The sequence below is a fragment of the Equus caballus genome, chromosome 18, assembly GCF_041296265.1.
Source record: "Equus caballus isolate H_3958 breed thoroughbred chromosome 18, TB-T2T, whole genome shotgun sequence".
NCBI lineage: Eukaryota > Metazoa > Chordata > Mammalia > Perissodactyla > Equidae > Equus > Equus caballus.
This window is the reverse complement of record NC_091701.1, coordinates 18,948,524-18,974,157: the sequence shown is the minus strand read 5'-3', so window position 1 is coordinate 18,974,157 and position 25,634 is coordinate 18,948,524. Positions and strand designations below refer to the sequence as shown.

Genomic DNA, 25,634 nt, shown 5'->3' with positions numbered 1-25,634 from the left:
GGGGAGAAGAACAAAAAAATAGATTGGCAACAGATGTTAGCTCAGGTGCCAATCTTTCAAAAACAAAAAAAAGTATCACTGATGAGAAAATTGTTAACAACAATGATAGTATGAAATTTGTTGAAGATTAACAAGGATTCAATTCTAGTACACCCGGTGATCTGCTAATTCAGATTCAAGTCACCTGCTTGAATGGGTAAGAAATGAGCCATTGGTTTGGGAACCTGAAGGAATCCAAATCATTGACAGGAATATTCCAAAGGGTGCTTCAGTCCCAGAGGTTGACAACCACCATTACTTCCAACACTAATGCCAACCATGTTCTTGGGACATTTGAGATCAGAGGCCACGAAAATAAAATAGACATGTGACTTTCACAGCCACAGTCACTGATAAAATACTGCTGGACCTTAAGAGCCTGAGCAACCCACTCAGACCACACGGAAAAAGACTCCTGGATATTGGTAAACAGCTCCTAACTTCAACACTTTACTGGCTTCCTGAAGTGATGTTCTTGTGGTAGCATGGGTCACCTGAACCACAAAATATCATCTAATATCAAGGAGAGGCATAAAAGCTCATAGAAGATATTCCACTAGGGCCTCAACCAGTGAGGAAAGTGAGGGCAGACTTGAGGAACACTCCTATGGCTAGAAAGGCCTCGTAAAGGATGCAGGATTCCAGAACCTGCTTAAATGACTGGAACAAAACTCTATGCTCCATGTGCAGCCTGAGGGACCTACACCTCAGGGGGAGGGAAAGAATTCATGTTGGCAAGACCAAAATTCTTGGATTCTAAACGTCTCCCCATCATGATTTCATAGCTTGTGAGCAAAAGATTAGATTGATTCGAACATTTATTATTACTGCACAGCACCCAAACAGACATCTTACCTTCAAGCTGCTGACCAACTACTGGGTGGACATAAGAAGTAATATTCTACTACCTGCCTCCTTGTTATCGCCCAAGGTTGCAAAGTGAGTGACACAAGATGCATGTGGAACATGGTAAAGGAAGTGATATTATAGCCACGAGCACCATTTTTTCTGGCCCCCTTCACCCTAATACCTACACACATCCTGCTCCACCTAACCCAAAAGAGCGCTGTATTTTAAAGCTACCACTGCAGACAGCTCTGAGAAGAAATTTACTTTTCCCAGAAGTTGGCACAAATATGTTTATTTAGGGAGACAGTTAATTAGGGAGAAAATTGTTATACTAACTGTCGGTGTCGCAATCCAATGTACACATCAGGATAGAAGCGGAGAGGGCTGATGGCCACTCTGAGTTTATTATAACCAGCGTTTCAATATATACATAGCTTACATCTGTTAAACATACACAGGTGTTCTGGATGAAGTAATTAGCGAATGCCAAGAATTCTTAGTGATTTCTCAAGGAGCCCTCTCTTGGCCTCTGTTTTGATATTATCATGTTGTTGCTGTGCTCCTATATTTTTATCTCAAAGCAGGCAAGGTCTCTTAGGCAACGGTCCCTCTTGCTCCCGATATCGATATCGTTTCTCCATCTGTGCCCCCGGGCGGCCGCCGCCTGGCTTAGGTTGCCCCCCAGGGGGTCTTACCCGTCATTGGCTAACCGGCCTTCTCACCTCCGGGTCACAGTTTGTTGGCAAGCTTTTTCCAGTGATTATTAACCCTTCCTGTGTCAGGGGCGGCTACACTAACAATAAAACTAATTCAACTCATAGGAAATTTTTCCAGCCAGTGTCACCTCTTTCTCCTTCCTAAAATCAAAAGAGGGAGGAAAGAGAGACAAATGCAAATTGCCACTGGCAGACTTCCGTGTTTAAGGTGCACAGAACGATTCAAGAGCAACTCAAGGTTCCCGGCAAATGCCTCCTCATTAACCCGGTAGGCGGTGCAGCGCCATCTGGCACCCGTGTCCAGCAGAGGATGTATTGCTTAGGATCGATTCTGAGCGGCAAGCAAGTTTATTTTTACCTTTTATGCAGAAAACTACAAGGACATAAAAGTCTGTGCTAGGCATGCCGGGAAGACTTTAACGAGACTGGAAAATGGGATCCAAAAATGGGATCCAGCACAAGCCAGCTTTCAAGGTGCTTGATTAAATGACGCCCTCCCAACATTGAGGAATCCCAGCACACCCCAGTGTCTCAGCTAGAAACTGTTTAAGAAACCACGAGGACTTTGGGCATGGAAGAGAGGAGAGACTGCCCTGCATCCACTGATGCCAAAAGACTTCAGGGGGTCACATTCAAGCTGAGACTCTGGAGTCTGGCTGGGTAGATGCACTCTGGGGGCAGGTGCACCACAGCCCGGGCACAAGGCCAGCCAATTACTGGGTGCCAGGAACCCCCAAAAGAAAGGTCCATTCTGCAGAGTTCTCCCTCTGGGGCTTGCTTTCTTTGAACCTCACATAACCAACCAGTTCTTCTTTTTCCAAGTGAAGTTACTGCCTTTTCCTCTAATAGACGCATAATACGTGCTCAATGCCAAAAATTTGCTCATTGCCAAATAACCAGAAAATCACAAAGAATTTTTAAAACATCATTTGTCATCCCACCACCTGCAGATACGTACGGGTAAGATTTTGCTATATTTCACACACACACACGTGTGTAAATTTACATATATGTGTATCACAAAAATAATACTATACCTGCTTTCCTACAGCCTGCTCTTTGTATCTTAACACATTTTAAACACTTTCTCATAAGTGTTTTTCAACCACAACTTAACAGCTAAATAGTACTCCACTGCATACACATATGTTACTTAAACCATCCCACAGTATTAGGCATTTATTTTTCTCCCAATTTTTCTACATTAAAAAATAACACAATAAACTGTCTTTCACTCCTAAGTTTGCAATTTCAGATATTTCCTTAGAATAAATGAATTACCAAATCAGAGGACTTTTATGCTTCTGACACAGTAATATTCCCACATTTTCTTTCAGAAAAGTTATACCAATTTATACCCCGCACCAGCAGGGTATAAGAATGCCCATATACCCTCACTCTCACCAAAGTGTCTATTATCTATGTTTTCTTGTCACTTAAAAAAATTATTTGCCAATCAGATAGGTGCAAATGACTCCTGCTAATAAAACCCACATTTACTAGGCACTTACTATGTACCAGGTGATTTACATGTTTGAAGTCAGGCTATATTCTTAACCCCACTATGTGGATGAGGAGAATGAGGCACAGGGAGATGAGGCAATTTGCCCCGCTGGTAATTGGAGGAGCTGGCATTTGAACCCAAGTAATCTGGTTCCAGAGTCCAGGCTGTTAACCACTATGCAATACAACCACATGGGGAACTATCTGGAAGGACAAGAGGAAGGGATAAGGTTAACAACTGGTGGAGAGATCACTGGAAATATATCCTGCCAATCATACTCCAACCTTTATTCACAATTTCAACATCACCATTTGTGGCGTGGTCCCATAAGTGATAGACACAGCCCTGTTTTAGCAAACCGTATCTGAAAGTAGACTGTTAGCTTGGGTCACTTATCATTACTTTGGCCTGTCACTATTTGCTTCGTCACAATAATCACATAAAATAGAACGGGCTTATTTGTTTTGCTGAATAAAAAAAGATTTGAGATCCAAGAATTCTACTTCTGGGTATACACCCCAAAGAACTGAAAGTAAGGACTGGAACAGATACTTGCACACCCATGTTCACAGCAGTATTATTCACAAGAACCAAAAGGTGGCAGCAACCCAGTGTCTATCAATGGATGAATGGATAAACAAAATGTGGTATACACATGCAAGGGAGTATTATTCAGCCTTAAAAAAGAAGGAAATTCTGTCCCATGCTACAAGATGGATGAACCTTGAAGTCATTAGCCTAAGTGAAAGAAGCCAGACACAAAAAGACAAATATTATATGATTCCACTTATGTGAGGTACCTAGAATAGGTTAAGTCATAGAGGCAGAAAGAAGAATAGTGGTTCCAGCAGGGATGGAATGAGGGGCTGGGGAGTTGTTGTTTAATGGGTACAGAGTTTCAGCTGGGAAGATGAAAAAGTTGTGGAGATGGATGGTGATGATGGTTACTCAGCAATGTGGATGCACTTAATGCCACTACACTGTACACTTGATAAATGATAAATTTGTTATATATATTTCACCACAATAATAATAATAATAAAAAGCCTTTGGAAGCAAACAGCCTCCTATGAGCTTTGTATCTAGTTAGGGTACTTCAGCCACTTGGGCCATAATCAGATCCTCATAAACCCTTCAGGTAGTGCTACTCCAAGAAGTTGGAGGGTGAGGCAGGTACAAATGCTTAAGAAAAGAAGAAAAAGTCTCCGGAAATACTTAATCTTTAATGGCAGGGAATAACCTGAACTGCAATGTTCACACAAGTGAGCAATCTGAAACACTAAGAAAAAAGAGAAAATCAAAGAGATGGACTATAAAAAACCACACTTGTTACCAGAATCAAAAAACAAATAGGAAACTCAGGTGAGCACTGACTCATGACTACTGAGAATAACGGACAACCACAGGAAAGGTCTGACCACAATCCTGCAGTTCACCAGACCTCAGGGGTCAGGGGTCAGTGGTCAAGAACAGTGGATGCAGAAAACAGAAAGACTGCCCATCCACAAGCCAGCACTCCATGTCCATCCAGATTTAAGGCACACTTATTGAGAAGGGTACCTGTGGGAGCCAGAAAGACAGCTTCTGTCTGTCCATTCAGCAATTCACTGTACTCACATAGTATCACAGAATAATTTCAAAACCACATTTTTGAAAGACTCAAATTTAGAAATGTTGTCTTTGTGACTTATTTAATAAAATCCCAAAAGACAGCTTAATCACCCTGAGACAAAATAAAGTTGTTCTAAAGAAAAGAAAGCTAGAGCTGTCAAGGCTAATCACATGTTACTGCCTAATCATAGCCCAACCTGACACTGGAAGCCCAACAAGACAACAAAAGAGCTGGGCTCCCTTCCCAGGCCACCATCTTGTATCTTGCTATCTTGAATATAACCTCCTATTGTACGATGAAGAACGTGACTGGTCTTTATCTTTGGTCCCCGAAAGGGAGACTCTAAATCTTTGGAATCTCTCGAGTAAGAGAAGTATCTTTGTTATTCATGAGCCCCTTGGATCACACCTAAGTTTATGTTAAAAGACCAGGAGACTCAGACTGGGGGCTGATCACCAGAAAGACCAACCCTGTGATTAGATAGTTGGGGCTTTGAGCCAGCTCAATCTTGAGGAAAGCAGGGGGCTGGGGATTGAGTTCATCCACATGGCCAACGATTCAATCAATCAAGCCTATGGAATGAAACCCCAATAAAAACTCTGGACACCAAACTCAGTGGAGGTTCTTGGTTGGTGAATACGCTGATGTGCCAGGAAGGTGACACACCTTAATCCCACAGGGAGAGGACATGGAAGCTCAGCATTTGGAACCCCCTCAGACCTTGCTCTATGTGTCTCTTCATTTGGATGGTCCTGATTTATCTTCTTTAAAATAAAACTGTAATCATAATTGTAGCACTTTCCTGAGTTCTGTGAGTCATTCTAGTGAATTATCGAACCTGAGGGAGTCATGGGAACCCCTCAGATCAGTAGCTAGTCAGAAGTGTTGGTCGACTAAGGATCCCACTTGCAGCTGACATCTGAAGTGGGGGCACTCTTGTTGGGGACCATACCCTTTAATTTATGGGCTTTGCATCAATCCCAGGCGGTTAGCATCAGAAGTGTATTGCAGCACACCACTTGGTTTCAGAACACTCCTCCTCAGGCACATTTCCAGTCGACTCAAGCGTTGTTCAATACCCAGGTCCAAATAAAATAACTTACCCACTAAAATTTATGTCAACTGTTAATGACTAGAAAGTTCCCCCCATTCAATAATAATCACTGACATGTTATGAGTAATTGCTATTCCAGACATTGTTCTAAGACCTTCCACATGTATTAATTCACCGAATCCTCATAGCAACCTCATAGGGTAGGTACTATTTTTTTCCCATTTTATAGATGAGAGCACTGAGGCACAGAGTGGTAAAGGAACTTGTCCAAGGTCACATGGTAGAGGTTCCAGGATTCAAAACAAGCTCCTCTGTTTCTAGAGGTCACCCCTCAGCCACAGGTCTACAGGAAAAGCCATGGCTGCTAGCCACCCACCCCTCCAAGGGCCCATAGGTCACTCCTCCTCTTCATCCCCACTTACTTCTATTCTCTATCCTTAGAATGGTCACATTATGATTTCTTTGGGGAAGAATGTGTGCTTTCTGATGACAGAATTATTCAGCTTTGACTGTAGCTCAGGAAAACTAATTTTGAGAACACAGATAGCACTGGGGAAGATGAACTATTTCCCTGAAAGTTTTTACCAACAAAACACAAACTAACAGCTGGATGATACTAGATGTAAACAAAAGTGACAAATGTAACTGCAATAAATGAACAGATTCAAAACTGGTCCTTTTCGTTATCATCTCCCTCAGAGCAGGCAGAACCTTTCTATGGTTGACACAAATCCCCTTTCCCCTCTTTTTTTTCCTATTATTTCAACTCTGAAGTGTTAAATACTTCTTCATTTACATTAAATTGGTATTACAGTTCGATGTTTTCAATGTGTTTAGCACTGTAATTAAAACCTCAGGCCATCATGGAGGTAATTTGTCAAACAGAAATTATGTACTAGGGACATCAGTTGGTTGTCCTTCCATTTCACACACTCCTTCAGTAAATGTTTTGAGCATCTACTCCACGCCGGACAGCATTCTAGGCACTGGAGACTCAGCAATAAATATGAGAAAGTCCCTGCCTGCCATCACAGCACTTCCATGCCAGCAGGAGAGAAAGTCAAAGAAGCAGCGAGTGAGTGTGGGTATGTGCACATGTGTACATGTGTTTAATTTCAGGAAATGACAAGTGACATAAAAAAAAAAAAGAGTGAGTGCAGTTCTGGGGGAAGTTCAAGACGACATGTGTGGCTGGAGTGAAATCAATCATGAGAAAGGTAGTGGGAGATGAAGACAGAGAGGGGCGAGATCATTCTGAACTGAGGTAGCCAACCTCTTCTGACTATCTCCCTCCACTCACCTGAGTCTATGCCACCATCACCTTACACTGGACAACTGTCATTCCTACCTGTTATCTTTGCTTCCACCCTTGTCCCTTACAGCCAGTTCTCCACACAAGCCAAATGACCTTTCTAAATCACTCTGGTCACCTCCATGCTCAAATCCCTCAAACACATCCATCACAATCAGAATAAACCCAAACTCTGTACCCTGGCCAGCAAGGCTCTCCGTGTTCCAGCTACTCGCCCTCCAAACTCAGCTCCTTGTTCTCCTTCACTCCACCTACACGAGTTCATGCTGGGGCAAGTTTATTCCTGCCTCAGCCTCCTAGACGTGCCACTTCCTCCTTCTGGAGCTCTCTTCACTTAGATACTGCCTTAACTCTCTCGTCATTCAAGTCTCCATGCAAACATCACTCTCTGGAGCAGCCTCCTGGGCCACCCTATCTAACACGGCACCCAACACACTCTCTGTATCCCTTGTCCTACTTGATTCTTCTGCACCCTCATCTCTACCTGACATATGAGTTACCTATTTCTCCATCTTATTCACCACTATATCCTCAGTGCCTAGAATGGTGCTGGGCACAGAGTAGGCGCTCAATAAATACATTTCAAATGAAAGAATGAATGACACTGATGATGCCATCAAACTCATGACCCACAATCTTGTGCATCCAAGCTATCCACACTACCTGTCAGGGACAACCTATGCCTGGTTCAGTACTTTTTGTCTGAAAGCTCAAAATGCAACATCTTCCATCCAACTGGGCCAATTGCTCCGAGTAACTTACGCTGTTATTCTGATCCTAAGAGGACAAGAACTCCCTACAAAATCACTTAACAACCCAATATTTACACAAAAGGCCCCAAAGCGCTTCTTGGTTGATAAATTTACCCAAATTGTGAAGTAAGTAGAGATGCCACTCCAAATCCCCTCCATGAGTCAATGAGTGGACAGAATTTCCGAGTAGGCAGAAAACGTCTCCAGCGCTCTCCTTTCTTGCACAGACTCGGCCACTGCTCACTGAGTTCCTCCTATGTAGCGACTGCAGGGTTGGCCTTGGGGAACACAATGAGCCCAACAGGCAGTCCCTGGGTCTGGGGGCTTCTTGCAATCAAGTAGGGGAGACAGACAAGACTGGCCATCTTTCGGCCTACCTCAATGCTTAAGCTTCAATGCTTTGTCCTTTCAAAAACTGCTGGTGGGGAAAACACGGTGTCAGCCCCCAGGCCTTAGTGTGAGGGATCAGTGACTGAAAGGTCTTCCGGCCTGGCCAGGGGAGTACTGAGCCCCCTCAGTGGAATTCAGGCCTGAATGGGAAGTGGGGATCTCATCACTGATGGGGGAAGGGGAGAGGGAGGGAGAGAACCTTACCCTTGCCCAGAATCTCACCCCAAAGCTGCCTTCAAGGCTTTCACAGTGGTCAAAGGCAACTTCTCTCCTTTTCTTTGGTCAAGGGTAGTGACACCAAGGACAGGATCATGGTGACTAACAGAGCTTACTAACCTCAGGCCTGGGAAAGGGAATGTCCTGAGGTGGCATTGTCAAGCATAACAGATTGACTGGCTCTTTACACACAAGAGCTTCCAAGCCAGGTGAAACTTTTGATGGAAATTGCTGTCCTCTGGCAACTCAGTCTTCACTTGTCTCCTTTCTTCCCTGAAGAATGAGCAAATCTCCCTTGTCCCAGGCCAGTGGAGGGTGTTCCATTCAGAGTGACTATCACTCCACAAAAGACCTACACATTCCAGATTAGAATCATAGCGGGCTTTACCTAGACCATCCATGTTGATCTGCTCAACCTTCCCTTTTGGGGAGAGGCAGAGTTGAAGAATATGTTTTGGGATCTCTTTCTCCCAGGTTGGGAGCAGGAGCCATGAAGTGTGAACCATGGGCCTCAGGCAACTTGTCTCTATTCATAATTAATCCAGGGTTCCTCAAACTTGTGAAGGAGGCAGAGCCCCCAACATCACGGGCTCCTGGACACCGGGGAACCCTGCAACATGCAATTCCTTCTTCTGAACCAGGAACAATCCCACAGGGAGGATAGGGCACATGCTGTGGGCAAGGCCTCGGCATCTCAGAAGAATACAAAAAATATTAAAAAGTCACATCTCTCTGCTTTCCTACACAATTTGTTTTTTCTTTGGTTATTCATTTCACGACCTGCTGCCACTCACTGGCAAATAAGTGATTGCCAAAGATCTGGGTAGGTTAAGGAATGAAACACTCAAATTTGGGAAAGCTTTCTTTCCCATAAGTCAATTTCCTTTATTGGGAACTGAAAAAACACCACTACGATATCATTCTAGGGGCCAAGTACCTGAATCCAGGTAAGCACTCAGACCAAATTACCTTAGAAATGAAATAAGACATGCAACACACAGAGCCTTTATTGGGCTGCACAGTAATCACATAAAAATGACAGTTATTTCCCTTAAAGGATGATAATTAAGATTGCCTTTACATAACACTTGCCCCCTTTTTTTCTTTGAGTTTTTCTTTTTACTGATGTTTTCCTGCATCAGCAATCAGTATGGTAATCAACATCACTGTCAGGCATTTTCTCTGTGAGGGGAACACTTCCACCAACACTTTCCCAGACACCGAGGCATTCCCATTGGGAAAATGAGGGGGTGGGGATAGGGGAGTATGAGGGCACAGTTCTTACCCCACAGCATTCTGGGATTCCCTTGTTCCTGACCACAAAGCCACAGGATAAGATTCTGCTCATGAACTCAGGACTTAATACAAATGATTATGGTGCACGGGAAACTCTCCCTTGCTTCTAAAATGCTCTCCCCACAGGCCAGCCTTGTCTGCCTTCCACTCAAACGTTTCTGAGTACCTTTGTCAGGCACTGAGTATGTGACAAGGAACAAGCATGATCCTCGCCCTCAAACTGTAGTGGGGAGACAGACACATCAGTAAATTGTTAGGATACAATATAAAAGTGGAATCCATCCATTGGTTCACCAAGTATTTGCTGCGCACCTACTCTGTGCAGGGCACTGTTATGGATGCTGGGCACACACTGGTACACAAACACAAGAGTATGCGATATACACAGGGCATCAAAGGAACACAGAAGAAATGCCTCTCATCCTATCCAGGAGGATCAAGAAGCCTCCTCTGAAAAAGAAAACCCTGGAAGGAGTCTTGAAAGATGAAAAGAGGATGGCAGAGGAAGGCATTCCCGGCAGGGAGAAGAGCCTGTGCATGGAGGAGAAGCGGGAGTGAACAGTCACACTCAGGGGCACCATTCCCCTGCACACCGGAATGCAAGGGGAGGCGAGACAAGGTGACCAGGGATCTTGAATGCCACAGCAGGACTTAGGTCTCCCCTATACTTGATGAGTGACTTTGAAGAGCCTGAAGCCCAGGAGTGATGAGATGATTCCCATCTCAGACATAATTTCCTGAATTGGTTTTTACTTGCAAGCCTCTCCTACATTATTCGAGGCTTGAAAATGCAAAAAAAAAAAAAAAAAAGGTTTAGCAACTGGATACAAATAAGTTTCAAAGAATAAGGCAGGTAAGATTCTTCCCTGTATTAGAGAAGATGGCTAGAAAACCACTAACGGGGAAAGGAAAAGAGAATGTTTTTTACAAACCAAAAAATTAAGTGAGCAAAAAGCAGCTTCCCAGAGACAAACATCCCTGACTCAGCAATTTTGCCAGAACTATTCCTTTTCGTCTGTTGGGATCAACAGAAGCTGCGTGGAAAAACGCTTCTCACATCCCGTGCAGCCTGCGGCCACCTAACACCTCAGTAGGGGCCACACCAACCTCCCAACTCGGCCACCGCAGCTCACAGTGAACGAGTCAGCCTCTGACAGGTGCAGGCAGGAGTGAGAGTATGCACACATTCTCACCATGGATGATGGTTAGAGGAGGCTCTTTTTTCTAAACGATAGTTTTATGTTAATTTAACCATTCAACTTCCCAAGGGCCTTCAAACTGAGTGCTGAATTTCCCCATAACGTGAAGGGCAATTTCAGATTCCCGTGGCCCAAACGTCAACTATCAAACATCCCATCCAGGGGCCGGCTCCGTGGCCAAGTGGTGGAGTTCGTGCGCTCCACTGCAGCGGCCCAGGGTTCAGATCCTGGGTGCGGACATGGTACCGCTCGTCAGGCCATGTTGAGGCAGCGTCCCACATCCCACAACTAGAAGGACATGCAACTAAGATATACAACTGTGTACAGGGTGGGTTGGGGGAGATAAAGCAGGGGAAAAAAAAAAATCCCATCCGTTCTTTCCCTATAGACAAGACATGCTTACTACTCAGAAAATGGTACTCTGAATAGAATACACTGATGCAGTAGGATTGCACTGCAATGTTATGGTTTCCAACCCAAATCCAATTATAAGCTTCTATGCAGTGTATCCATCTTATTGACCACACTTTAAGCCTATAAACTATTCTAGCTCCAAATGGACTGGATAGCTTCAATAGATACACAAACTCCAACTTAATTTCTATACAATTATCTGCCTTCCAGATAAAATTCTAAAGCCCAAGAAGTGATATCGTAATTAGGCCGGTTGTGTTCTTCACTATAGAAGCAAACATATTAAATGTTACTACCTTGAAGGCCAATGTTTGTATTGTGAAGCCACACATGAAACTGACTGGGAATTTTTGTTAATCTACCGCTGAAAGTTGCCAAGATGTTTAACCGCCACATGTTGGAACATTTCAAATGTCTCCAGTCAGAAGCAAAATCGAGAGATGGCTTAAACATCAGTCCTCTCTTTACATACTGTATAATTAATTCCATTTACGTAATATCCACATACAGGCAAAACTGGTCCGTGCTGTGAGGAGTCAGGCCAAGGGTTGTGCTCAGGATTGGGGTGAACGCAGGTCTTGACTAGAAGGGGACACCAGGTAGCTTCTGGACACTGTTCACATTTTGTTTCTTGATGTGGGTAGGTTTACACAGTTGTGTTAGGCTATGACAATTCATCAAAGCTGTACACTAACAATGTGTACACTGTTCTTGAAGTATAAATCAATGAAAAGTTTTAAAACATTAGGGTGAAGGGCAAAATCTGTCTCCTCTCACAGACCATAATAGGTCAGAACTTCAATCCTATGTGGCATTTGAAAGAGCACCAGTTTCACAAAACAGAAACCAGACAAACAGAAATAATTAATTGCTTTACTGGGCCTGTTTGCATTCTCATTCATTCATTTTTTCTTAAAGATGTCAATCATCCTCACAGTGGCATCTCGAGCACAGGGGGGGACCCAGGGCACGTCACTATTGAACCTTCTCTCCTCCATAGGACAAAATTATTTCCAGCAACAATCAACCATCATATTCTTGAATCATTTCTTTTTTAAATAACCACTTAAAGTGTGTCAATTTTAAAGTTACTTCTAAAATTCAGTAAAATATTTCTTCTATGAACTAAACTATGCACTTACCAATCATTACACCTAGGAGTTGTCACTTTTTCACTGCTTTAAATTTTAATCACACATGAAAGCTCCAACTGGTCAGAGAGAGTGACAGAATTGAGGAAACTCAAGTTCTGGCTTCTTTGTTTTAAATTGCACTATCATTGTTTATTGCAAAGCTCTATTTGGATAGGAATATGCTGTACCTTAAGGGTTTGGGATGCGCCCAAAGCAAGCGCCAACAATTCTGAACCGTTAGGAGCTTCCCCTCAAAGCGACATGTATGGCTCAGTCCATGTATGTCAGGGCCAAGTGTATGACAGGGAGTTCTCCAAATTAACTTCCACGCAGAATGCAATGTTCGTTAAAGAATACATTAAAAAAGTGTGCTAACCTAAAGTGTGTGTAGCAATTATTATTAATTGCAGTAATTATTTAGAACTTAGACACACCAAAGAGTTTTTTTCCACAAAGGATTTATCACTGGCTTTGCTTACGATTGCCCACACATGTGACAACAAAAAAGCAGCCAGGCTGAAGTCAGGTCTATTGCTTTGAGTCTCTTTGGAGGATGCACCCCTAACAGCCACATCTGGAGAGGAGCTGCACCTGGGAAGGACCACTCCCACTGCCCCACCCGTGGGAGGCAGCTGCAGCACAGCCAGGCGCAGAAGTATGACACAAACAAAAGCCTTCTGAAGACACAAAATAAACGTCAAAGCTCAGACACAAAAGCTTTTGTGTTTCACGCACTAAGATAGTCCTCGCCTATTACACTGAGGAGACAGCAGGGTTTGGCAACTTCAGCACTCTTGACTATTTGGGCCGGATGATTCTTTGCTGTGGGACTGTTCTGTGCACTGTAGAATGTCTATCAGCATCCCTGGGTTCTAGCCACTACATGCCAGTAACATACTCCCTCACCCTCCACCCAAGATGTGGCAAGTGTCCCCCGAGTCACTAGGGGGGAGGTCAGAAGAGCTTGGGAAGAGGACACTAGCATTCAGGCACAGAGTGCTTCCTCGGAAGGGAGCCTGTTTTCTCCGTACATTTTTAATTCATATCAAGTGCACCTATTTCTTATTCAAACACACAAATTTACATACCCAAAGGAAACTAAAGACAAGGCAGGAACAACGTTTAGGTGAGAGAGTATACCACTCAGAAAATGCTACCAGCCCTCTCAATTATTTTTCCTTTATTTTGTTATTTATTTTCAATTATTTCCCTAATGAATAGAAAAATAATTAACATCTTTTCAAAAAGGTCATTCCAGCCCATGAAAGATTGTCTATAAACATGGAAATAAACGATCATGTTCAAGAAAATATACCTTGTCTCTCCTTTAGAATCACTTATTTTACACACAATTCTAATTTTCCATGGTTTCTCCAGGTTGAAGTGGAAAGGAAGAAGCAAATCAGAATGGAAGCCACAGGCAAGCATCCAGTCCCCAGAGGGCCTCTCAGGAGCCTGCCTTGATAGTGCCAAGAGCCAGGAGTTTAAAGTTAGGAAACCTGGACTTGAGTCTCTGTCCCACCACGTTCTCATCCTGGGGCCTGAGCAAATCAGAACCCCCAAGCCGCCAGTTTTTATTCATGAAATGGAGGGTAATGTACAGAAAAACCAGGAGAGCATAGCAGTGAAGACTGAAGAGCAGGGAGCCAGACTCCCTGGGTTCTGATCCTACTAGGTGACGCTGGGCAATTTTCTCGACTTCTACATGCCTCAGTGCCTGTCTGCAGGCTGGGGATAATGGTAGCACGGTTGAGTATTCGCAGCAGTTATGTTCTACAAGGTCACGGTGAACACTGAATTAGCGAGCACTGAAGCAGCGCTCCTAGGGGAAACACAGGCTAGGCTCCTGTGAGCCTCTGGTCAGAACACTTTTGTCAACTGATCAATACGTAACCATGTTTTATGTGTTCCTGTTTTAAGGCACTTTATTTAATATATGCTGTTCATCCATTAACATTGAACTCACAGCCAACAGTACTTAACTCATGCTTGAAGCAGCTTTTCTAACACGTGTATTTTCTCCTTAAGGCACATCACAGCCTTCTTGCACGTAGGAACACTAGACAGCACATCAGCACTATGTTTAGGGGCCATTTTCAATAGTGAAGTCACCAAAAAAAAAAAAAGAAAAAGCTCAAAAAAGCCAAAAAAAGTGGATCACAAAATTAGATCACAAAGAGGACATTTATGAGACCTGAAACAAGAGGACAGAGTCGCCTTGTTCCATCTCAGCTGGGAACACGTGGATCAGGCATCTCGAATCTTCCTCCACTCTGTGTGTAGCTGCGAATGACCGCAGAGGTGCTACAACTATTGATGGGAGCATTACACGTAAAGGTTAACGAGTAGGCAAATCTGCAAATACAGAATCCGCAAATCATGAGGTTCAACTGTACCTGCCCCAGAGCAGCTCTAATAATTCGATGAATTAATACAGATAAAGCACAGAAACACTGCCGTCCTGGCACAAAGTGAGCACTCGACAAACGCTGATTATTGGGGAGTCAACTATGTCAATAAAACATCACGTGGTATAATATAAAAAGCACGACAGAATTATGAAAAAAGAACACAGGTGGTAATAGAGAACCCATAGAGGAAGGACTGAAATGAGGGAAATGAAACGGAGGAAAGAAATCAAAACTCATAATATTTTTTTTCCTAAAGCAATCTCTCAATCTATTTATCTCCTTTTCACCAAGAGGTGACACTCCCCATGCCAGCCATTCACCTTTCTGCTCTCCAATCCATTCTCTGCACACCTGTCCTTTCTGCAACGTATCAGAGGAAACTACATTTCCAAAACTCCCTCGGTTTCCACCTCGGGTTGCCCTGTGGGAAGCACCAGCAGAAGCTGGGAAGACAGGCACAAGGAAGGAGCCAGGGTCTCGCACCCTCTTTCCATTCGCCCAAGGGCATCTCCTCCATGGATGCAGCTCTTCCCAACGGCCCCACTTCCCACTTCCCGTTTCTGATAAGCAACTCCCATCCCCCCTGCAGCCATACTGGGTGGGACATCTTCCTGTGGCTGCAAATCTCTGGACTGCCACATATTCCTTTTGGTATCTCACCTTTTCCACCACCTACCTACCCAACTTCTGTAGTAGGTTCTCTGTCCAAAATGCCCAGTCCCGTTCTCCTGACCAGCACCCTACTGAACACTCCTCTAGAGGGATGCGACACTGGGCAACTCATCCACCAGGAACCACACCCGCCACACACACGCCTGTCCCTCCCACAGTCTCACCTCTCAGTTCTAACTCTCCGGCTTCTCTAGATTGAGAGCAAATAAAGATATGTTGGGGGTTTTTTGTTGTTGTTGATTCATTGCTGCAGGAAAAAAGTGTACTTATAAAAATGTTAGAGCTATTTCAGCTTTTTATCACATTACATTACCTCTGCCACCTTTCAATAGGGAGCCTACTGGCTCCCCCTGCACCAACGGTTTCCCTCTGCTCAATTGCTATTCACTTTTTAAAGACTAGGCATTACTCTCAACTCATAAATACCTTGATTTAAAAAAAAAATCCAAATGCGGCCTGTGGCACATGGCCAATTGACTCTCTCAGTCAGCATCGGCCATTCCTGGCTGCTCACAGCAGCCTGCACAATCGCTGTTCGTTAATTCTGAGGCAAATTCCATTCTCTCTTCTTTCCATTGTTTCTTACCCCAGTGCACAAAAATGTATTGCCTGACCATAATCACGTGCAGGCACAAAAGAGGCATCAACCAGTTCTTCTGGAGAGAAGAATGCAACAGCGTACCAGATTCTGATAAGTCATCAGAGAAGCAGGAGGAAGGGGGCGCCGTGGGGAATGCTCGAGACTCACTGAATCCATGTTCTCTTCTTCTCCCCAGACACACAGCAAGATTGCGTTTCTCAGGTAGGTGTGGCCATGTGACCAAGTTCTAGGCAATGGAGTATGAATGTAAGGTGACACTAACCACCACCAGGCCCTGCCAAAAAATCCTGCCATGGTGACTCCTCCATCCATTTCCTCCCCTCCAGAGAGCTCCAATGAACATTACTGCAGGGTGATTCTGGAGGTCCTGTGTTCAAAAAGTCAGGGCCATATTTAGTCTTGGTTGCTAAATGAATTCTTAAAAGGGGTCATTTCCCCACCACCCCAACCCTCACCACCAGTCTAAAACTATGAACTAGAAAAACACTTACACTGGGTGGCAAAATGACTACACATATGGACACATACACACACCCATGCATGCACACAGAGGTCCATTTGTTACAGAAGGTCACTAATGAGCACACGTGCCTTTCAAATGAGCTGGTCAGACATTTGGGCAAGGCAGCCAAAGGGGTATATGAAATAATCCCCAGAATGTCCCTTCCAGAAAGATCTCTAAAAGGAGACCCATTTGGACAAGGGACTCAGGAATCAGCACCGGTTCCTGCTCCCTCGTTTCCTGTCGCGGGGAGAACAATGCCATGCAGACCAACACAACCTCCACTTGGTAGCATAAAAACCAGGATTCCGAGAGGTCGGGTGGGCCTCCCAGCATGCGAAGGCAGAAAGAGAGCTGAGGCCCACATCTCCTAGGTCAATGCAACTCAAAGTGGCGGGGGGTGGTCTACAGAGTGGGACTAGTCCACAGAGTGTTTCTACTCTGTGAAGAGGTAAATACCAAAATTGAAGGTAAGTGTTCTGGAAACGTTTATAGCAATTTGACAGAGGAATTTTGTGTCTTCAAATTCAATAATAAAATTGAAGGCTTGTATTTTGGACGTCCTTGTTTTTTAATTTCATTTTCCTACTAATTTATTTTTATTGTACCAGTCCATGATGGTTTAGAGTTTTTAAAAACTGTTCTGTTTCTCCAGGCACCCAGAGTCCCCTAACTCTTTAGCCAAATTCCCAAGGCTACCATATCCCCTTCCCCAGTCCTTCCTGCCTCACCCAGGCTCTCCTCAGTCCTCCTGGCTCAGAACCCGCTTTACCCTTCCTTTCAAGGCGGCGTCTCTCAGTAAATGGGTGGCGGTAGAATCTCTGAGGGCCCTCTAACTTATGAGCTGTGAGTGCCGATTCCCGTAAGACACTTTGAGGCTCAGACCAAAACAAAGAGTTAACTGAATGACCAGCCATCCATCAACACAGCCAAAACACAGGACTCTGGTCCCAGAAAATGGCCACGGTAAAAGAGGAAATGACTGGAAACCTGTCAATGGGCCTTACCCACATTAATTAACCTGAGGCCTCAGTCTGCCCGATAGATGCTGTCTATCCATTATTCTAAACCTGAAAGGCAAAGTAAAATGGCCTCACCTCACTTCTCCAGGGAGGTCGACAGACAGGGAGAAATCCCACACCAGCTTGGGGAGAAACGGGAGGTTATTTACAAAGTGAGTCGTCAGTGGGTGACATCAAGTGTGATGAAGTATTATGGGAAGGGAGTGGGATGTGGAGATAGCATTAGCTCTGCCAAGCAGGACCGACTGAATCGCCCATTACAACAGAGTCCTGAACTCGCTGGAGAAAAGAATTTCAACACATACATGCCTCCTTGAAACTGAATGAATGGCAATGATGGCAATGATATAACAACAGAACCAACAGAGGAAACCACAGGTAACAGAGGACCCAGGTTGCACCAACCTTCCCCAGAGTGCAGGTATGCTGGGGCTCAGGGTAGGTCTGGGGTCCAGGCAGACCGCCTTTTTCAGTATTTCCAGGGACAAAAGGACAGTAATTTGAACATAAGCACCTTTCAGAGTTAATACAACGCGTCATCAGCAAGGCCAAAAACGCAGAGAATCTAGGGAGAAGTACATGAGTGAGTGTTCTAGTAAGTTGGCACTTGTCTGGGTATTTGAAATATTTTAAAATTTAAAAAATTTTTTTTAAGTAAAGCCAGAGAACAGATGCATGGTGCTGTTTGGAAACCTTTTGCCACGAACCAGGAATTCTGATTCAATCCAGTCAAAACCAGGTGTGCCTCCTCGTGAAGAAAACTGTTCTGCTGCTCCACATTTGGCCTGATGATGCGACAAGTGGCTGCCCACCACCTTGACCTCTGCCCTGCAGCCCCACTCACCTTTCCCCTAGGCCAGCAGGGAAGCAGGGTTCAACCCACCATGCGCCTCTATCAACAAAACGGGCAGTGGCTATCAAGAGAGCGGTCTTACGGCCTCTAAGGCACTTCTTGGGCACCAACCTGCACCACAGGCAAAGGGTCAGGAAGGTGACAAACATTCCTCAGTTGACAATCTTCCAAAAGTCTATGGCCAGCACCCAGCTGGCTCAAGAGCCTACCCCAGCCCCACTCCAGGCAAGCTATGCACCAGACTTAGCTGCACAGCACACAGCCAAGGTCAGGCACTGACATTTCATAAGACGTGACTAACGTCCTGGGAACCAGAAAAAGAAATGTGAGCACAGGCTGTGAAGGTGTTTCATTTTAATCGCATCTAAGGCCTGCCATCTAAGTCCTCATTTCTTGTTCTATGATACGCCTTTTCCAAGATTACTCATCTTTGACGATAACAGGAAAACATCATTAACTTTAAATCCCATAATCTGGATTTGTTGATTAATATATTTCAATGTCTGCACTACTGCGATAAAAATAAAATGAAACAAAACACCTTCTACCTAAAACAACTTCTTCTTTACATTAATTCGTTCAGGTCATCATGCTGCCATGTGTCAGGTTCTGTGCTAGTCACGGGTGGTAAGAAGAACAATAAGGCCAATCCTAGCCATCAAGGAATTCACTCTAGACAGACCCACGGTAAGTAAAACGCATTCCAGTTCCCTCCCTCATTTTGTCCACTTTCTTTGGCTGTAAGTGTTCATATGATCTACTAGTGTGGCTTGGGTTTTTATTATTATTTTTTTTTTTTTAAAGATTGGCACCTGGGCTAACAACTGTTGCCAATCTTTTTTTTTTCCCCCTGCTTCATCTCCCCAAACCCCCCCGCACACAGTTGTATATCCTAGTTGCAGGTCCTTCTAGTTGTGGGGGGGTTTTATTTTTATCACCAACACTGCATCTTTCTCTTCCAGTCATATCTCAAGAAATGAAGCTTAGAAGCTGGTTCTTTGAGAAATTAGAGCATAAAAAACCAGGTATGGGATCTACCAACCCATTTGAGAGAAATCAACTTCCCAGTAATACCCTCTCTTATCACAGGCTCCATGGTAGTCAAGGGTTAGAGTGAGTCATTTGTTCTTAGAAGCCAATAATCTTCTTGATCCAAATTGACTCATATGGTTGCACACAAACTTAAGCATAAAGCCAGGACAACTTCTTCCTATCTAAATCAGAAGAGAGAGGATTTTATAATACAGTTGGGGGAGAACGGGGAGCTACTTCTCCAGCTTCAGGAAGACTCAATTATTTCCACACTCCTGGGAGTTGCCAAAGTGTGTAGAGGCCGTGTGCTTTATATTCGGAAGGCTATTTAAAGGATTATAAGAAACGCAAACTCATCTGTGATACGGCTTTCAAGTTATAAATGTCAGTGACAGCCAAGTCTGCTGCGTTGGGAACTCCTCCAACAACAGGTTGACAGCAGCCCAATTCGACGGCTCTGGAGGAGGCTGACAGACAGCTGCTCTTTCAGTAGTTATTCCCAAAGGAGCCAAGAGGCTGCTCCAAAGGCAGCTAGGTACGGCATGAAGGGGGAAGGTGACAACATATTGGGTGCCAGATAGACACAGCCCAGGAGCACCATATGACGTCAGCTCGTCTGCCTGCTCCATGAAGGCTGTCAACCCCACACAGTGCAGACACTGCCATAAAAAAAAACAAAAAAAATCACAGGAAAGACAGAAGGATGCTCATCCTTCCCATAGCATAAGCCACAGCAACTGGGTATCAGGGACCGCAGACCCAGCTCTGAGTCTCGAGGATGCCAGCTTGCTACCCCCAGCTGCCATGCCTAGCATCTCTTGGAGAGCAGTGACAAACCTCCCTATCTGTCAACACGAAACTAATTTCAGAACAGACCTTTGAAGATAGGTTGCTCAATTGTCCAGTCCCTGAAATGGAGTCCCACTCCAATTAAGTCATGTGTGGGGTGAGTGCATGGGGAGCGGTGGGGAGGGACAGATTAAATATGCTTATTGCACCTTAAAATCCCACATGTTTAGAGATTCAAAATGCCTTTGTGGCTCTGAAGGAGACATTTATTTCTCTGGTTTCTCTCAGCAGGACAAACTCTCAAGGTGACAGCTAGTGAGAAGCCTGTGATAAAAGTCACATGGTCACATGATTTTCTAGCTCTAACATTAAGGCTTTTATTCACATCAAATGCTCGTCTGCTTGTGAGTTGCTGAGTGGTTTTTTCCCCTCCTGTGATGTTGTTAGAGACAAAGTTTATTCAAAGACCCACATACATAAAAGAAATGAGAATTAGGAATGTTTAATGTTTCATTCTGTTGGCCCCATAACCTTGACATCCAAATCCTATCAGCCTGTGAAATCCAAATATTCTACTCCCAAGATGAACGTCTGATTTACCAAGGTAACTCTCAAGGGTAACCTGGATTGTAGTTTTAAGCGCTACAGGCTATTCAGTTAAAACAAGGAAGTACTTAGCAAATTTCTTCCTCTATAAAATATATTCATAACTGGAGACTTAGGAAAATGTACTCCTTGAGCAGCAGTTCCTTAATATAGACAGAATTCAGAGATTACGAAGTCTTTATGAGTCACAATCTCCAGTTCATTGGCTTTACTTATGTTTACATCATGATCTGTGTCAGGTCTGGGTTGGGCTGCACTGAAGGGACCAGCCCTTCTATGTAAGAGTAATCAACCACAACCAAGCTCAATAAATTTGTGTTTGATAATGACTGAATAAAGTAATAAATGGCCTTCTGCTCCAGTCACTTTACTGATTTGAGAGAGGAAATATCCTTGCGCAATTATCCAAAAAAAATTCAGTTCCACCAGGCCTTAACCAGATAGACAGAGATGTCCCCTCAGGATTGGGGTGGCACAGGTAGAGCCATCCCTTGACCCTTTGGGACTACAGTATCTGTATGTTTATGGTTCTAAATGCTAACGTGACTCAACTACTTGGTCCTTTCCCTCCCAAGGACAAATACCCTGGGTCTGGGCTTAGCCGCATGAATATCTGCTTACTACAATACTTACACCGCCTAATGGATCCTCCTCCAATGTCCACTTTAGAACAGTAATCACTCCTGAAATCACAAGGACAAAGACATTTTTAAGTTTCTCCTCTTTAAGGACTTGATCCATTGCAAACAGGCTGACACAGAGCTTCTATGAACTCTGCTTCTCCCATTTTGGAACCCAACTGCCTTTTGAGATGGATATTTAAAAGTAGCTAGGTGGGAGGCCTGATCACTTCAACACCCAGAGGCATGTATCTAAAAAATTCTATTATCTCACTTGTTAGGATCCAAATCTGTCCGTTGTTAGTTCAGCAGGAGTAAGGCTACATTTGGCAAAGATGGAGCATCTGTACAAAACGGCTCTTTGTTCCAAGTCTCAGGAGGCATTAAACCAAAGCTTTTACCAAACCTAATGCTTTCCGGACTAGATTACATTAATATATACACACAGTCCCAAGTATATGCATACACACAACTTTAAAATAGATAGCTCTATTACAAAAAACTAAGGAGTTTGCTATATGAGATAAAGCCAACTGAATTACAAGCCTGTTCATTCAAATATAACAGATTTCTTGTAGCCGCTTAACCTTGAAGAATAAAACCAAAAAAAGGAGTAAAAAGCTATTCTAGAAATATATCTACTATGTGCTACTGATATAGCTAACATTGTTCCTCTATAAAGCTTCTTTATAAGAAAAGGGAGGAAAATATGTCCTCTAACAGATACATACAGTGTGTTTCTGATATTCACAGAATTTATCAGCAGAGAATTATAAAACTGAAAGAGTTCAACAGGGAGGGAGGGAGAGAAAGAGGGAGGAAGAAAATAAAGACCATGCTGCACAGACCCATCTTCCAGCTGACAGCCCAAGAGTCTGCATCTTCTAAGACTAACCAACTGGTCTACCTTATACTTAAGGACCTCATGGAAGAACGTGTACCATTTTCTGCTGGAAAATGTCTGAGAGGGTTTTGTTATTTTTAATCCAAACAAGCCAATTCCCTCTTTTTATGGTCTGCAGCCTATAACTACCCTTCATAGCATGAACATTTTTGTCTGTGTCAACAATCTCTGAGCAATACCAGGGATCTGTGCACTGGGGCAGCCTGGGAGAGCACTCATTCCAAATCCACCATCTCCAGGAGACAGTCTGGCGGCAGTAAACGTTTACCAAAGGATGGAAGGTTGGAGGCAACTGAATCAATGCCAGCGACCACGTGGCCCTCCTTTTATACCAGCCTCTGTTTGAGATAGCTCTGAGGTGAAGGAATGGTTTTTGAAACTGGATTATCGTGATACAGAAAAAGCTGCTAACTCCAGTAAGTCCAGTAATTAAGATATATTGTGAGAAAACAATCCTAAGCATCTTGGTCAACATCAAAACCTCATTCATGTGTATGGAATAGGCTAATAAAATGAGTACCCACATGCCTCAGACCTAAATAATATCAACTTACTTTCAATGCTTTTACTCTTTTCGGTATGTTTTCACACACATCTCATTTGGTACATTATATGGCAATTTTCCTTGTGAGTATTGGGATCAAGTGCACGGGTAATAGGTAATTTATGAATCATACCAGTAGCAAGACTATAAGATTCAAGAAAATGTTCATGATGTGCCAAAAGAAAAAAAACTTTTCACCCTTTACCTCTCCCAATGCTTTCAAATTTGGACTTTTTTCTTTAACAATAATCACACTAATTAAGAACTCAATCTTGATTTTACCTTAAGAATCAGATAAGCTGCTCCCTGAGTCATATGAAAACTACTGCATTACCCCTGGCTCTATATGGGAGCAAAATTCATGGTCACTAAGAAACCTAAGGTCATTCACGTCTACCCTCAACAAAGCTTTAATGCTCAACTTATCTTAAATGTTTCCTACAGAGCCAAGTACACAACATTAATGAAAATTTATAGCCACTTCTAGCTGTGTCCATGGATAAAGAAAACGAAGGAAGTCCTTTCTCCTTCCTAATGTTCAAAACAGCACCACTCCAAAGATTCCATCAAGATTTCACCCAGAAGTATCTTTTCTGAGGATTAATAGGCTCCCTCAGTCTCTTCTTGGGCTTATGCTTTGACTTTCCTCCCTTTGTTAATTATACCTAAACTGTGAAAGCATTTGTAAATAGAGATCATGGGAATGCAATGCAATCTGGAAAGAAGATTAAGGCAGCAACCACAGAGGACAGACAATGAAAGAGTAGGTAGGAAAAACTGGAATCCCATTTTCAACCAACATGTACCCCTTTCATTTTATATTTTGGGTAAAAGATACTGTAAATGGCCCACAAACAAACAACCTACTTGGTAAGGTCTGCCCTCCAGGGTGGTATTCTATTAGAAATCTGTATTTGAGTTTCTTGCCTTCCCACTCCCCCCAATTCAAAGCATCTCTAAAAATGAGCCACGACAAACCAAGCATGTTGAAGGACACCTCTGCATATCCACTCTGGATCTGATGACACAGAACAAAGGTGGCCGATTCCAGACTTGTAGGTCTCACGCCTCCCCCACCCCCTCAATGCTCTTCAGCACTGGAATCTGTCAGGTTGATCTCTTTTCAATTTTATACTCAAGCTTTTCATCCTCTTTTTCCCTAAGGACAATGCTTCTCCAAATAGAGAATCTCAGAATCTTGCTGCCAAAATTAACCAGGGACATAACTCAAAGCAGGCTTTCCCTCTCAGCTTCTTCTCTTCAGCCTAATAAGTAAAGATGGCTCACTGAGAACATCAAAGGTGTCCTCTAAATTAGTTCACATGAGAAAACAGTTGAAGAGCCTATGGTTCTGCCTAAAATATCCTCATACCTAGAGAACAGATTTCAAATGATAAAACCACCTAGTAGTACACGCTAGAAACAAATCATGACCATCTTTATAAGCTTTAAGTCAGTCAATCTTTCTTATGGAACATCACAGTCACATAGAAAGAGGCCCCATAATTACAATACTGGCTTAGGATGGCTTTCATCTTATGCTGGGCAGATCAGCTAAATTTACCACACAGTGAAATTTTGCTGAGTTACAAAGATCTAGAGTGGTCCTTGACACCCAGAACTTACAAAATCTTAAACGTAAATACGTTTGGTTTCATCACAATTCAACAAACTTTCTAGCATCTTCACGTTTCAGTGAGGCCTCTCATCAAGCCTCCATTGAAAGCGTCCCAAAATATAATCAAACTTAAATGTGCCCCACATTGCTCACACTGCCTGGACTCAGAGACAGAGGTCCAGCTCTTACAAACTATGTGAGGGCAACCAACTAGCTGTCCCGGCCTCCATTCTCTGGCATCTGAGACAAGAGGTAATCATAGCACCTCGGTCAGAGGTGATGGTGGGGATTCATGAACGAACGCAACACAGCCATCACATCAGAGAGGCAGCGAGCCCTGTACAAACACTGGTGATTATTATTACTGTGGTCACTATTGCTATAACAGAAGGAAAAACTAATAGAATAATAAAAGGGCAGTTCTGGAACCAGTCAAAAACCTGGAACCACAGCCGCCAGTGGTGTCCAATTAAGTGACATTTTCATTTTGCTGACAGCTATTTTGCCAGGCAGGTGTGACAATGGCAATAATTTAGTGCCTAGGATACTCTCAAAGTTACTCTTCTCCTACAGATGGTCCCCAGGTAAACTGTGTTTGATTTACAAATGAGAAAAAACATCCCAACCCTATGACTTCTGAATTCATCACTAACTTGAATTACAGAGATAATACTCATAGCCAACAAACTTTATCCAAGATTTTACCAAGACATGACAACAGCAGGCCAGGAGACCACTTAACTAGGTTTGCAACTGTTTTTAATGTTCTTTTATAAGGTCACAAAGAACAGATCCCCTTTACAAAACTTGCACACCATCTCAAACTAAACTTGGTATTTTCATCAAAATTATTTTAACAGACACTAGGAAATTAATCTTAAAATTCTGTTTCTGGAACCCTCCCCAAGATACACCTCTTTCTGCCCCTTAGTCTAATGGTTCTCAACGTGCAGGCCCTGAACCAGCAAAATCAA

At 43.5% G+C, this 25,634-nt stretch overlaps 1 protein-coding gene across 5 annotated transcripts in view; it reads right to left on the bottom strand.

Moving 5' to 3' along the window:
* The window catches only part of MGAT5 (alpha-1,6-mannosylglycoprotein 6-beta-N-acetylglucosaminyltransferase), a 330,917-nt gene that overhangs the window by 263,475 nt on the left and 41,808 nt on the right, over window positions 1-25,634 (bottom strand). For 2 of the 5 annotated variants that reach the window (XM_014732437.3, XM_070240753.1), the window contains exon 2: window positions 21,608-21,657. The exons of the other annotated variants lie outside the window; for them this stretch is intronic. The gene's annotated coding sequence lies outside the window, so the exon portion shown is untranslated. The remainder of the gene's footprint in view (window positions 1-21,607; window positions 21,658-25,634) is intronic. 5 annotated transcript variants of the gene reach the window in all.